At 37.4% G+C, this 12,706-nt stretch overlaps 1 non-coding gene across 1 annotated transcript; it reads right to left on the reverse strand.

Annotated features, from left to right (window-relative positions):
- Positions 1-10,998: 10,998 nt before the first annotated feature.
- Positions 10,999-11,070, reverse strand: TRNAC-ACA (transfer RNA cysteine (anticodon ACA)). Its single transcript has one exon. It is a non-coding gene; the product is annotated as a tRNA-Cys (tRNA).
- Positions 11,071-12,706: the final 1,636 nt, after the last annotated feature.

The raw sequence follows: 12,706 nt of genomic DNA on the forward strand, positions 1-12,706 counted from the left end.
AAGAAACATCGCATTTTCCTTGATAGTTTTTAACCTCTCTATTTCTCACCTTGAGGGGAGGTGACAGTGGTATTTCACATCCATGTTCACTTCTGTGCTCTTTCCCATCAAGAAGGGCAGCTTGACTGGCTGGGCTGTGCCAAATGTCAAGTTTGTCAAGGAATGAGTGAGCAGTTCATTCAAACTGTAAGCTTTTCCTCTTCTATCCATGAAAGAATTAATTTATCTACATGTATTGTTATTGAATGACTAGTACAAATTTAAAGATTTATTTTTCTATTAATGCCATATGCACCATTTATATTCCATTAAGGCATAATATTCATGGTTAGGTACTAATGAAAATGTTTATATGTGGCAAAATACAAGATTAGTTGACATTTTTATTTCTCTATTCAATCAGTATTGCAAATGTCTGTGAAATAGAATTTTTTCAAAGAAATTGAGAAAATTGTAATTAAGGTATTATGATTTAATAAGTTCATACTGATAGTGGTATTCATGACAAATTTGAGACTGTCTCTTAAGTATACTTTGTCTTCATATAGCTAAAAAATGTCCTAAGTAAGAAAACTTTGAATAGGGTCTCAAGAACAATTGCTTCCCATGTAAAAGATCAGATCAATTTATCAATTTCTATTCTGAATACTGGTGAATTTACCTGTTAGTAAATGGGATCCTTAGTTTAAATTCCTAAGTATTCTTAAAGCAGTCCATATTTCTAAATGAGTGGGGTAAGAGGTTCTCTGGAGTTATATAGCATCGTGAGTACATTCAAGGAATCAGGAACAGGAAACTTGAAGAAATTTTATGACTGTTTATTTTTTTTGAAAGATACGAATTTATTAAGACAAGCCAAACATCACGTTAACTTACATGTCAAGGAGAATTTAGTACTGCAGGAAATCACCATATCTGTAGCATCACCAAAAGTAATTGCAAGACAAATAAGACAAGCAGTGTGTTTCATATAAACCAGTCCACAAACTATTCATAGTACTGCTCTACATCTTCTATTCATATTTTCCCATTATTCATTTCCACCCCATTTAACTAAATCTCATAAAGAGATTTTTAAGGTATATTCTAAAAGACCTTCACATGATATCTGTCATTTCTGAAAATATGACTTTATTTTTAATTAAAAAAATTTTTTGTAAAAGATAACATTTTATAGAAAAGTGTGCAGAACACATACAGTCCAATGAATAACCATAAAGCAATTACATAATCTCCACCACGGTCAAGAAACTGACATTGCCATCTGGGGCCGGCAAGCTCCATGGACCTCAGTGATACCTGCTTCCTGTTGATTCATGTCCTTGAATGTGTTGGGGTAGATGTGCTTCCAACAAAAAGAATGAGGCAGAGGTGATGGAGAGTCACTTCTGAGATTAGATTATATAAAGGTTGTGGCTTCCCTCTTGGCATTCTCTCGCTTGTTCTCCACTTAAAGCACTCACAGTGATTCAAGTCATCTCTAAAGTCACCAGACAGCCCTGGGGAGAGACCCACATGAATGAGCTTGGAAGCAGAATTCAGGGGCCTGTCAGAACCAAAGCCCTGAGTCTGGAAGAAGATATTTTAGCTCCAGCTGAGGCTCAAAAAGACTGTCCTGGCTGACACTTTAATCTCATCTGTAAGAATTATACTGAAACAAAGGGACCCAGGTAAATTGTGCCCTGATTCCTGATTCATAGAAGCTGATAATTTTAGAACTGTTATGTTTTCAAGCAGTAGATACACCATCACTCAAAAGCCCTTTCTGTCCCCTCCTACTCATTTCCCTTCTCTACTACCTTGTCCCCCATAGTAACCCATATTCCTAAGGTTAATTTTTTTTAATTGGAGTATAATTGATTTGACAATATAGTGTTAGTTTCTGCTGTACAGCAATGTGAGTCAGTTATACAAATATTCACTACTTTTTAGATTCTTATTCCCATATAGGTCAGTACAGGGTACTGAATAGAGTTCCCTGTGCTAAACAATAAGTTCTTATCTATTTTATATATAATAGTGTACATATGTCAATCCTAATTTTCCAATTTATTCCTCCCCTGCATTTCTTCCTTAGTAACCATAGGTTTTCTATATCTGGGACTCAATTTCTGCTTTGGAAATGGTTTATTTGTACTTTTTTTTTTAGATTCCACATATAAGCAATATTATATTTCTTTTTGCTGTCTGACATACTCCACTTAGTGTGATAAACTTCAGGTCCATTCATGTTGCTGCAGATGGCATTATTTTTTTTTTTTTATGGCTGAGTGCTATTCCATTGTATATATGTACCACATCTTCTTTATCTATTCATCTACCTGTTGATGGACATTTAGGTTACTTCCATATCCTGGCTATTGTAAACAGTGCTTCAGTGAACACTGAGGTGAGTCTACTTTTTGACTTATGGTTTTCTTTGGATATAAGCCCAGGAATGGAATTTGTGGGTCATAACGGTAGTTCTATTTTTAGTGTTTTAGGGAACATCCATAGTGGCTGAACCAATTTACATTCCCACCAATGGTGTTGTGAGAAGGTTCCCTTTTTCTCTACACCCTCTCCAGCACTTATGGTATGAAGGTTTTTTGATGATGGCCATTCTGACTGGTGTGAGATGATACCTCATTGTAGCCTTATTTGCATTTCTCTAATAATTAGTGGTGTTGAGCATCTTTTCATGTGTTTGTTGACTATCATAGGTCTTTGAATAAATGTATATTTAAATCTTCTGCCCATTTTCTGATTGGGCTCTTCTTTTTACTTTGAGCTGTTTGAGTGCTTTGTATATTTTTGGAGAGTAATTCCTTGCTGGTTGCTTCATTTTCAAATATATTCTTCTATCCTGTGGGGTTTCTTTCATTTTGTTGATCCATAGTCCTACTTTTAACACAGTCTTTTTTAATTTTTGGCTTTTAAATGCTTATCTTTCCAACAATACAGATGATATTCTTCTGTGTCCAGCATCCTATGCTTCACATTATATTCATGAGATTCATTTTCATTAATCTATGGTTTCAGTTGGGATTCTTACAGTTATTATTGTTAAAATTCTTATGTATATGGTTTAGTACTCAGATTTATTTCTCACTAGTATAAACCTTCAATTAGAATTTCTGTATAAAAAGTCGTCATGTTTCTAATGTTTGTGAATTAGTGCAAACTGTTTTCTGGTAGTTGTACTGATTTAAAAACCCAACAGCAGTGTATTAGAGTTCCCACTGTCCCACATCCTCACCCAACTTTGCTATTTTAGCTTTCATATTTTAGCTCTTCTTCCATGGGAAGAGTGGCATCTCACAGTGGGTGTAACTTACATCTTCCTGATGACTAATGTGGTTGGGTCTTATTTGAATTCAGTGCAGAGTTCTGCCACTTACTCTATAGATTTGTCCTTTCCTCATCAATTTGTATGGACACAAACCCTGTCTTAGCTATATGTATTTAAAATCATAAAAGCCATTTGTGGAGGGCAGGGGAGCTTGTGTTTGTATTCTTCAAATGCTGCCTTCTAATAAGCAGTTTTATTTTGATTTTTCAGTCTATTCTTTTCTCCCCCTTGTTACTGCCATAACGTCCTTTACATAAAATTTACAATTTATATCAGTAAAGTTCAGTAGCATTAAGTATATTCATAGTGTGTAACCATCACCATAAAAAAGCTTTCCTCAGTGATCAATGCAAAGAAATAGAGGAAAACCATACAATGGGAAAGACTAGAGATTTCTTCGTAAAAATTAGAAATATCAAGGTAACATTTCATGCAACATTGGGCACAATAAAGGACAGAAATGGACCCAATAAAGGACCTAACATAAGCAGAAGATATTAAGAAGAGGTGGCAACAATACACAGAAGAATTATACAAAAAAGATCTTCATGACTCAGATAGCCATAATGGTGTGATCACTCACCTAGAGTCAGACATCTTGAATGTGAAGTCAAGTGGGACTTAGGAAGCATCACTATAAACAAAGCTAGTGGAGGTGATGTAATTCCAGTTGAGCTATTTTAACTCCTAAAAGATGATGCTGTGAAAGTGCTGCACTCAATATGCCAACAAATCTGGAAAACTAAGCAGTGGCCACAGGACTGGAAAAGGTCAGTTTTCATTCCAATCCCAAAGGAAGGCAATGCCAAAGAATGCTCAAACTACTGCACAATTGCACTCATCTCACATGCTAGAAAAGTAATGCTCAAAATTCTCCAAGCCAGGATTCAACAGTACATGAACCATGAACTTCCATATGTTCAAGCTGGATTTAAAAAAAGGCAGAAGAACCAGAAATCAAACTAATATCCATTGGATCATCGAACAAGCAAGAAAATATCAGAAAAACATCTGCTTTATTGATTATGCCAAAGCCTTTGACTATGTGGATCACAACAAACTGTGGAAAATTCTTAGAGATGGGAATAACAGACCACCTGATCTGCCTCCTGAGAAACCTGTATGCAGGTCAAGAAACAACTGTTAGAATCGGACATAAAACAACAGACTGGTTCCAAATAGGGAAAGGAGTACATCAAGGCTGTCCCCCGGCTTATTCGACTTACAGTCAGAGTACATCATGTGAAATGCCAAGCTGGATGAAGCACAGCTGGAAATCAAGACTAGCAGGAAAAATATAAATAACTTCAGATATGCAGATGACACCACTCTTATGGCAGAAAGTGAAGAACTAAAAAGCCCCTTGATGAAAGTGAAAGAGGAGAGTGAAAAAGTTGCCTTAAATCTCAGCATTCAGAAAACTAAGATCATGACAGCCGGTCCCATCACTTCATGGCAAACAGATGGGGAAACAATGGAAACAGTGGCAGACTTTATTTTGGGGGCTCCAAAATCACTGCAGATGATGACTGCAGCCATGAAATTAAAAGATGCTTGCTCCTTGGAAAAAAAAGCTATGACCAACCTAGACAGCATGTTAAAATGCAGAGATGTTACTTTGCCAACAAAGGTCTGTCTAGTCAAAGCTATGGTTTCTCCAGTAGTTATGTATGGATGTGAGATTTGGCCTATAAAGAAAGCTGAGTGACAAAGAATTGATGTTTTTGAACTGTGGTGCTGGAGAAAACTCTTGAGGGTCCCTTGGACTGCACGGAGATCCAACCAGTCCATCCTTAAGGAAATCAGTCCTGAATATTCATTTGAAGGACTGATGCTGAAGCTGAAACTCCAATATTTTGACCACCTGATGTGGAGAGCTGACTCATTTGAAAAGACCCTGATGCTGGGAAAGGTTGAAGGCAGGCGTAGAAGGGGACGACAGAGGATGAGATTGTTGGATGGCATCACAGACTCAATGACATGAATTTGAGCAAGCTGTGGGATTTGGTGATGGAGAGGGAGATCTGGTGTGTTGCAGACCATAGGGTCACAAAGAGTCAGACATGACTGAACAACTGAACTGAATTGAACCCAGAACTACTGTCCATCTCCAGAACTTCTCATCTTCCCTAACTGAAACTTTGCACCTATTAAACAATGCCCCACACCTCCCTTCCCCCAGTTCTAGCTTTTGTCTAGTTTTTGTCTCTATGAATTTGACTTCTTTATGTATCTCATATGAATAGAATAGCAATGTTTATCCTTTTGTGTCTGCTTATTTTACTTAGCATAATGTTAAGGTTCATAACATCAAGTTTCATCCATGTTATATCAAAATAACTGTCTTCCTTTTTTTTTAATATCATTTCTGTGATTTATATATATTGTTTTTTTGGGGGGGGTTGTGATTTAGCTTTTTTTATTTTTTTTATTTTTAAACTTTATAATATTGTATTAGTTTTGCCAAATATCGAAATGAATCTGCCACAGGTATACATGTGTTCCCCATCCTGAACCCTCCTCCATCCTCCCTCCCCATACCATCCCTCTGGGTCATCCCAGTGCACCAGCCCCAAGCATCCAGTATCATGCATCGAACCTGGACTGGCGACTCGTTTCATACATGCTATTATACATGTTTCAATGCCATTCTCCCAAATCTTCCCACCCTCTCCCTCTCCCACAGAGTCCATAAGACTGTCCTATACATCAGTGTCTCTTTTGCTGTCTCGTACACAGGGTTATTGTTACCATCTTTCTAAATTCCATATATATGCGTTAGTATACTGTATTGGTGTTTTTCTTGCTTTTTAAGGCTGAATAATATTCCACACACACACACACACACACACATATATATATATATATATATATATATATATATACCACATTTTGTTTATCCATTCATCCAATAGTTATTTGGATTGTTTCTGCCTTTCAGCTCTTGGGAACACTGATGCTATGAATGTGGGTGTGTATACAAATGTCTGTTTGAGTTCCTGCTTTCACTTCTTTTGGGTATATTCCCAGAAGTAGAATTACCATATCACACAGCAATTCCTTGTTTTTCAATTGGAAGATAATTGCTTTATAATGTTGTTAGTTTCTTCTGTACAATAAAGTGAATGAGTTAGTAATAGTCACTCAGTCGTGCCCAACTCTTTGTGACCCCATGGACTGGGGCCCACCAGGCTCCTCTGTCCATGGAATTCTCCAAGCAAGAATACTGGAGTGGGTTGCCCTTTCCTTCTCCAGGGGATCTTCCCGACCCAAGGATCGAACCCACATCTCTTGTGTCTCCTGAATTGCAGGCAGGTTCTTAACCTGTTGAGCCATTATGGAAGCCATATGGGAATGAGTTATATGTATACATATATTCTGTCCCTCTTGATCCTCCAGCTCCTGGCCTTAGGTCATCCGAGAGTACCATGCTGAGCTCCCTGTGCTCTACAGCAAGTTCCCACTAGCTATCAATTTTATACATGACAGTATATATATATTGATATATATATATCAATCCTACTCTCCCAATTTTTCCCACCCTCCCCTCCCCTGACCCCATGTCCCCATTTTGGTTCTCTATGTCAACATCGCTATTCCTGCCCTGCAAATACGTTCATCTGTACCATTTTTCTAGACTTCATATACATGTATTAATATATAATATTTGTTTTTCTCTGACTTACTTCACTTGTATCACAGACCCCAGGTCTGTTCTTTATGGTTATCACTTTAATATAAAAATTCTTTTCCTTTCCCAAGGTCAAGATGATTTCCTTCTATTATCTTTTTTTTAATATAAATTTATTTATTTTAATTGGATCTTTTAAAACTTTATTGGTATAATTTTCATATTTTTCACTTTAACCCACCAGGAACTGGCTTATATGTAAGTGTGAGGCAAGTGCCAGATTTCATTTTTTCTCCTATGGGTATATAGTTGACACAAGATAATTTATTGGAAAGATAATATTTGCCCCCTGCCATCATATATGTCATAAATCAAGTGACCATAAACAGGTGGTAGGTTTCTGGACTCTTCATTTCATTGGCCTACGTATTGGTACCTATACCAATACATACTGTCTTAACTACATTTTTATAATAGTTATTGAGTTTTGGTATATGTTAGTGTACATTCCCTAATTTAATTTTGGTTTTCTTTTTTGCATTTCCATATTCGTTTTTAATCTGTCAGTTTCTCCTAAAAATTACCCTTGAGGAATCTGGTTGGACTTGCATTAAATCCTTAGTTAAGCTCAGGAATGAAGAAGGAAATGGCAACCCACTCCAGTATTCTTGCCTGGAGAATCCCATGGACAGGGAAACCTAGTGGGTTACAGTCCATGGGGTCGCAAAAGTGTCAGATACGACTGAAGCAACTAAACAAGCTCAGGAAAAATGGACAAAGTTACAATTAATCTTCCAATACAGTCCCTGGATTTTTAGGCACTTTATCTTCGGTCTTAGTTCTTTGGCCTCCAGCTCTGTGCTGTTTTAGCGTTTAAGACATACACTGCAGGAGAGAGCACTATATCTGAGGTTTCTGAAACCTCTGATTCTTCTATGTGACCCCTCCAATCTCTGCCAGTCACTCTGTCTGTCCTCCTAGTAGCAACCCTGTGTGCAGGTTTGCTTAGGAATCTCCATTTGGTCTCAAATCTACAACCAACAAATGCCTTCAAGGATGCTCAAGCCCTTAGCTCTTCTCCATAATGAATCCTCTTGTTGGAATCTTACTCTTTTTAGTCTTTGCAGCTGCTGAAGTTCTCTGATGCCTTCAAGAGCCGGGTGAGTTAACGGCTCTTAATGAATCCATCTTAGAATAAAATATTGTCCAGAAATGAATAAAATAAAAAAGAAAATAATTTGGTAACTCTTCTAGGTTTTCTGTTTAATAATTGTTTTGATCTGCCTCAAAATGTTCCATCTTACCCAAAAGTGAATCCCTTTGAGGATTTATGTTTGATTTAGACCATCAGCTGGTGAACTAGCAAGTGGTGATCATCTTAATCCAGTTACTGAGCCTGAGACAGTTTAAACTGAGAGTGTCAACCCTTGTTAGGGACAGGATATTTCTGATTTCTGGTTTCTCTCTTCTGGAATGTATCCCTTGGAGGTTCTAATTCAAGTCATAGGGGTTTTCTAGGGTTTCTAATTTGGCTGTTTATATTTGAATTTCTGTTCCTTAGAACTGTTAATTTATCAAAAGTTCTGCTCAGCTTGTCTCTAATAGAATCTATTGTAAATGTGTCTGTGCTCAGTCACTCAGTAATGTCTGACTCTGTGACCCCACAGACTGTAGCCCACCAGGCCCCTGGAATTTCCCAGGTAAGAACACTGGAGTAGGTTGTCATTTCCAACTCCAGCATAGGAATCTACAGATAGAATAGAATCTACAGATGCCTCTAAACCTAGGAAAAAAGTAGCCCCAAATACTGAGTTTACCTCTTGGAGTTTCTATCTCCCCCTGGTTGTTGGTCCCATAATTCTTCTTGCCTTGTTAGAACTCCCGTGCTTCAAAGGGATTGTTCTTTATATGTTTTTCCTCAGCATTTCAAGTTCTCCCAATAAGGGAAATTAATATTCCCTTGTGAAATTTCTGTAACAAAATGCAGAATCCTAGAAACATTCATTAATGAGGTATTTTCACAAGAAAGACTATATCAGTGTTTGGACTTGGCAGAGTAAAGCAATTTGACTTGGTTTGGCAGCACTTCATTTTGTTTCTGGTGGTGGTGGTTTACTTGTTATGCTTTCAGCTATCATGCCAAAGATCTGCTCTGTAAGTTCAAGTATTTGGAATGAGTTTTACAGTTGAAAAATGGTAGCAAGAACACATTAAAATATGAGGGCTAACTTCTTTCTTAATTTTTGAGGTCCTATTTAGAGGTTTCATTGACTGGTCTTCTACCAGTTAAAAAAAAATGAACATTTTAGCATGGTACATACTTTGCGTCTACAAAGTTGCTCATAAAAATTTATCAAATGTGCTCTCTAGGGATACAAAAGTACTCCCTTTTGCTGTCAGTAATACCTCAGTCCAGAAGATACAGTTCTGTTTTATTGCTGAATACGAATGAACTCTATGAATGTACATATACAGAACCATCAAAATCCATAATCTAAACATTTATAATCTCCCATCATTTCTGGGCATCACTATACTCTTGTCCAATGTTTGCAACCTCACAACCTCTGCATCAAGTTAAGCTCCTATAGCTCATATGCTCAGAAGTAATCAATTTACCATAAAAATCAGCAGCTTAAAACAAGACACATTTTTAGCTAAGTTACTTAAGTCAAGAATCCAGGATGAGTTTGCTGGGTCCTCTGTTTAAAAGTCTCTTACCCGTTGTAATTCCTTGGTCAGCTGGGATGTAGTCATCTCAAGGTTTAACTGGGGAAATATCCACTTCCAAGTTCATGTGGTTGGTGGCAGGATTCTCTTCTTTGCAAGCTCTTGGACTGAGGGCCTCAGTTTCTCACTGGTAGTTGGCCAGAGGGAATTCTCAGTTCCTTGCTCGTGGATCTTTCCAAGGAGTCAACTTGCTTCATGAATCCATGCAAACTGAGCAGGCAATAGAGAGAGAGTCTGCTGTTAAGATGAAAGTAATAATTTTATGTAAGCTAGTTATAAAGTGACAGCCTAGCACTTACAGTACTTTCTGTTGGTTAGAATTTAGTTACTATGTTCAGCCCACACTCAACAAAAGGAGTTACACAAGGATTGGAATGTTGAAAAGCTATGGAGGAAAAATGACCAAAAGTTCATATTCATCTGGGACTCATGCTCTAGTCATGTTCTGATCAATCTTCCAGAAGCAGCTCTCTGATCATATCAGGAACCTGCCTAATAAACACGGCAAAGATCCTCTTGCCCATAGCCACCCACAATCAGACTCCGGTCTCATTTCCAATTTTTCTCTTTTCTCTTACTGCTCATGAATTCCATGCTCTAACCAGTACTGTGAGTTGAATTCACAAAGTGCTTGTTCTGTATATTTGTTGTGTTGCTTCCCTGCCTGACATAAAGGATTCTTCTCTTACTATAAAGTAAGGTTTTTAGCCTGGAAATAAAAAGGGGGGGTGGCGATGGAAGGCACATTATTTTTCTTTTCATATATGTAGAGAGAGAGCACCAATTATGCCAATGTTTAGAAGACTAAAAGGGCAGAATTTCAGGTATAATGGGGAATTTCTGACAGCCATCAAGGTAGTCCAACAGTAAAATGAACTGTGAGAACTGTGAAATGACAAACAGTGATTTTTCCAATTTTTTGTGTGTTCCAAAGAAGGGGAAAAAATTGTCCATTATGGGGATAAAGAGATATCTGTGTTCAACAGAAGTTAAAATGAAAGGACTTCTGAGGCATCTTCCAACTCTTTCGATTCTGTGAATCTATGAATCTATATAAAGATAGAAAGCAAAACTATTCTCTTTGATATGCAAAAATGAGAAATGATTTACATAAGAAAATTTTAAAATAAATCATACTTGCTATTTAAATGGTAGGTATTGCTCATACTCAGAAATCTTTTTTTTTTTCCCTCTTAAGTGAAGTCGCTCAGTCTTATCTGACTCTTTGCGACACTGTGGACTGTGTCCATGGGATTTTCCAGGCAAGAGTACTGGAGTGGGTTGCCATTTCCTTCTCCAGGGGATCTTCCCAACCCAGGGATCGAACCTGGGTCTCCTGCATTGTAGGCAGATGCTTTACCATCTGAGCCACCAGGGAAGTCTCTTCTAATTCATAGTTTTTGTAATAACCTATGGAATTACCTAACATTACAAATTTTAAAATAAATATCTTTATGATCAATGTGCAGAAATTAAATGTTTTATTTGTGTAAGAAGAAAGACAGTGCCATTTAAATGCCCCTTTTCTATTAATTATATTCCTAAGAATTTCCATAAAAACAATTCAGTCTACATTTCCACAGAATCTTTGGTTACTGTTCATTTTAGGTTTATTGATGACACTGAACTTCAGAAAAATATTGACCTTGTTTGAGAAAATTTACAGATGCAACAGCTGCCCAGTCTTATTGCTATCTCTCTGGGTAAGTTGGAAGAAGTGGTATTATGAATGATGCTATGAATCATCACATGGGAAGAGAGATGTCTGAAAGCACAACTTTCAACTTCAACAGTGAGACAAAGAGGAAGGGAGACAGCGATCAAGGGAACTGGTGATGTCCAGTCCTTAATGGAGCTTCTGGTTAACAGTCCCTCTGGATGGTATCTAGTAGAAAAGAGATAATCTTTAGACAAAAACTGAAATGATTTTTTATTTATTTTTAAAAATTAATTTATTTATTTTAATTTGAGACTAATTACTTTACAACATTGTAGGGGGTTTTGCCATACATTGACATGAATCAGCCATGGGTGTACATGTGTCCCCCATCCTGAACCCTCCTCCTTCCTCCCTCCCCATCCCATTCCTCAGGGTCATCCCAGTACACTGGCCCTGAGAGCCCTGTCTCATGCATCAAACCTGGACTGGTGATCTATTTCACATATGGTAATACACATGTTTCAATGGTATTCTCTCAAATCATCCCAACCTCACTTTCTCCCACAGAGTCCAAAAGTCTGTTCCTTACACCTGTGACTCTTTTGCTGTCTTGCATATGGGGTCATTGTTACCATCTTTCTAAATTCCATATATTACTATATTGGTGTTTTTTCTTCCTGATTTACTTCACTCTGTATAATACGCTCCAGTTTCATCTACCTCATTAGAATTGATTCAAATGCATTCCTTTTAATAGCTGAGTAATATTCCATTGTGTATATGTACCACACCTTTCTTATCCATTCGTCCATCAATGGACATCTAGGTTGCTTCCATGTCCTAGCTATTGTAAATAGTGCTGCAATGAGGTACATATGTCTCTTTTAATTCTTGTTTCCTCAGTGTGTATGCCCAACAGTGGGATTGCTGGGTCATATGGCAGTTCTATTTCCAGTTTTTTAAGGAATCTCCATACTGTTCTCTATAGTGGCTGTACTAGTTTGGATTCCCACCAATAGTATAAGAGGGTTCTCTTTTCTCTGTACCCTCTCCAGCATTTATTGTTTGTAGACTTTTGATAGCAGCCATTCTGACCAGTGTGAGATGGTACCTCACTGTGGTTTTTATTTGCATTTCTCTGATAATGAATGATGTTGAGCATCTTTTCATGTGTTTGTTAGCCATCTGTATGTCTTCTTTGGAGAAATGTCTGTTTAGTTCTTTGGCCCATTTTTTGATTGGGTCATTTATTTGTCTGGAATTGAGCTGCATGAACTGCTTGTATATTTTTGAGATTAATTCTTTTTCAGTTACTTCGTTTGCCATTATTTTCTCCCATTCTGAAGGCTGTCTT

The sequence above is a fragment of the Bos indicus genome, chromosome 9 (genome assembly GCF_029378745.1).
Source record: "Bos indicus isolate NIAB-ARS_2022 breed Sahiwal x Tharparkar chromosome 9, NIAB-ARS_B.indTharparkar_mat_pri_1.0, whole genome shotgun sequence".
Classification (NCBI taxonomy): Eukaryota; Metazoa; Chordata; class Mammalia; order Artiodactyla; family Bovidae; genus Bos; species Bos indicus.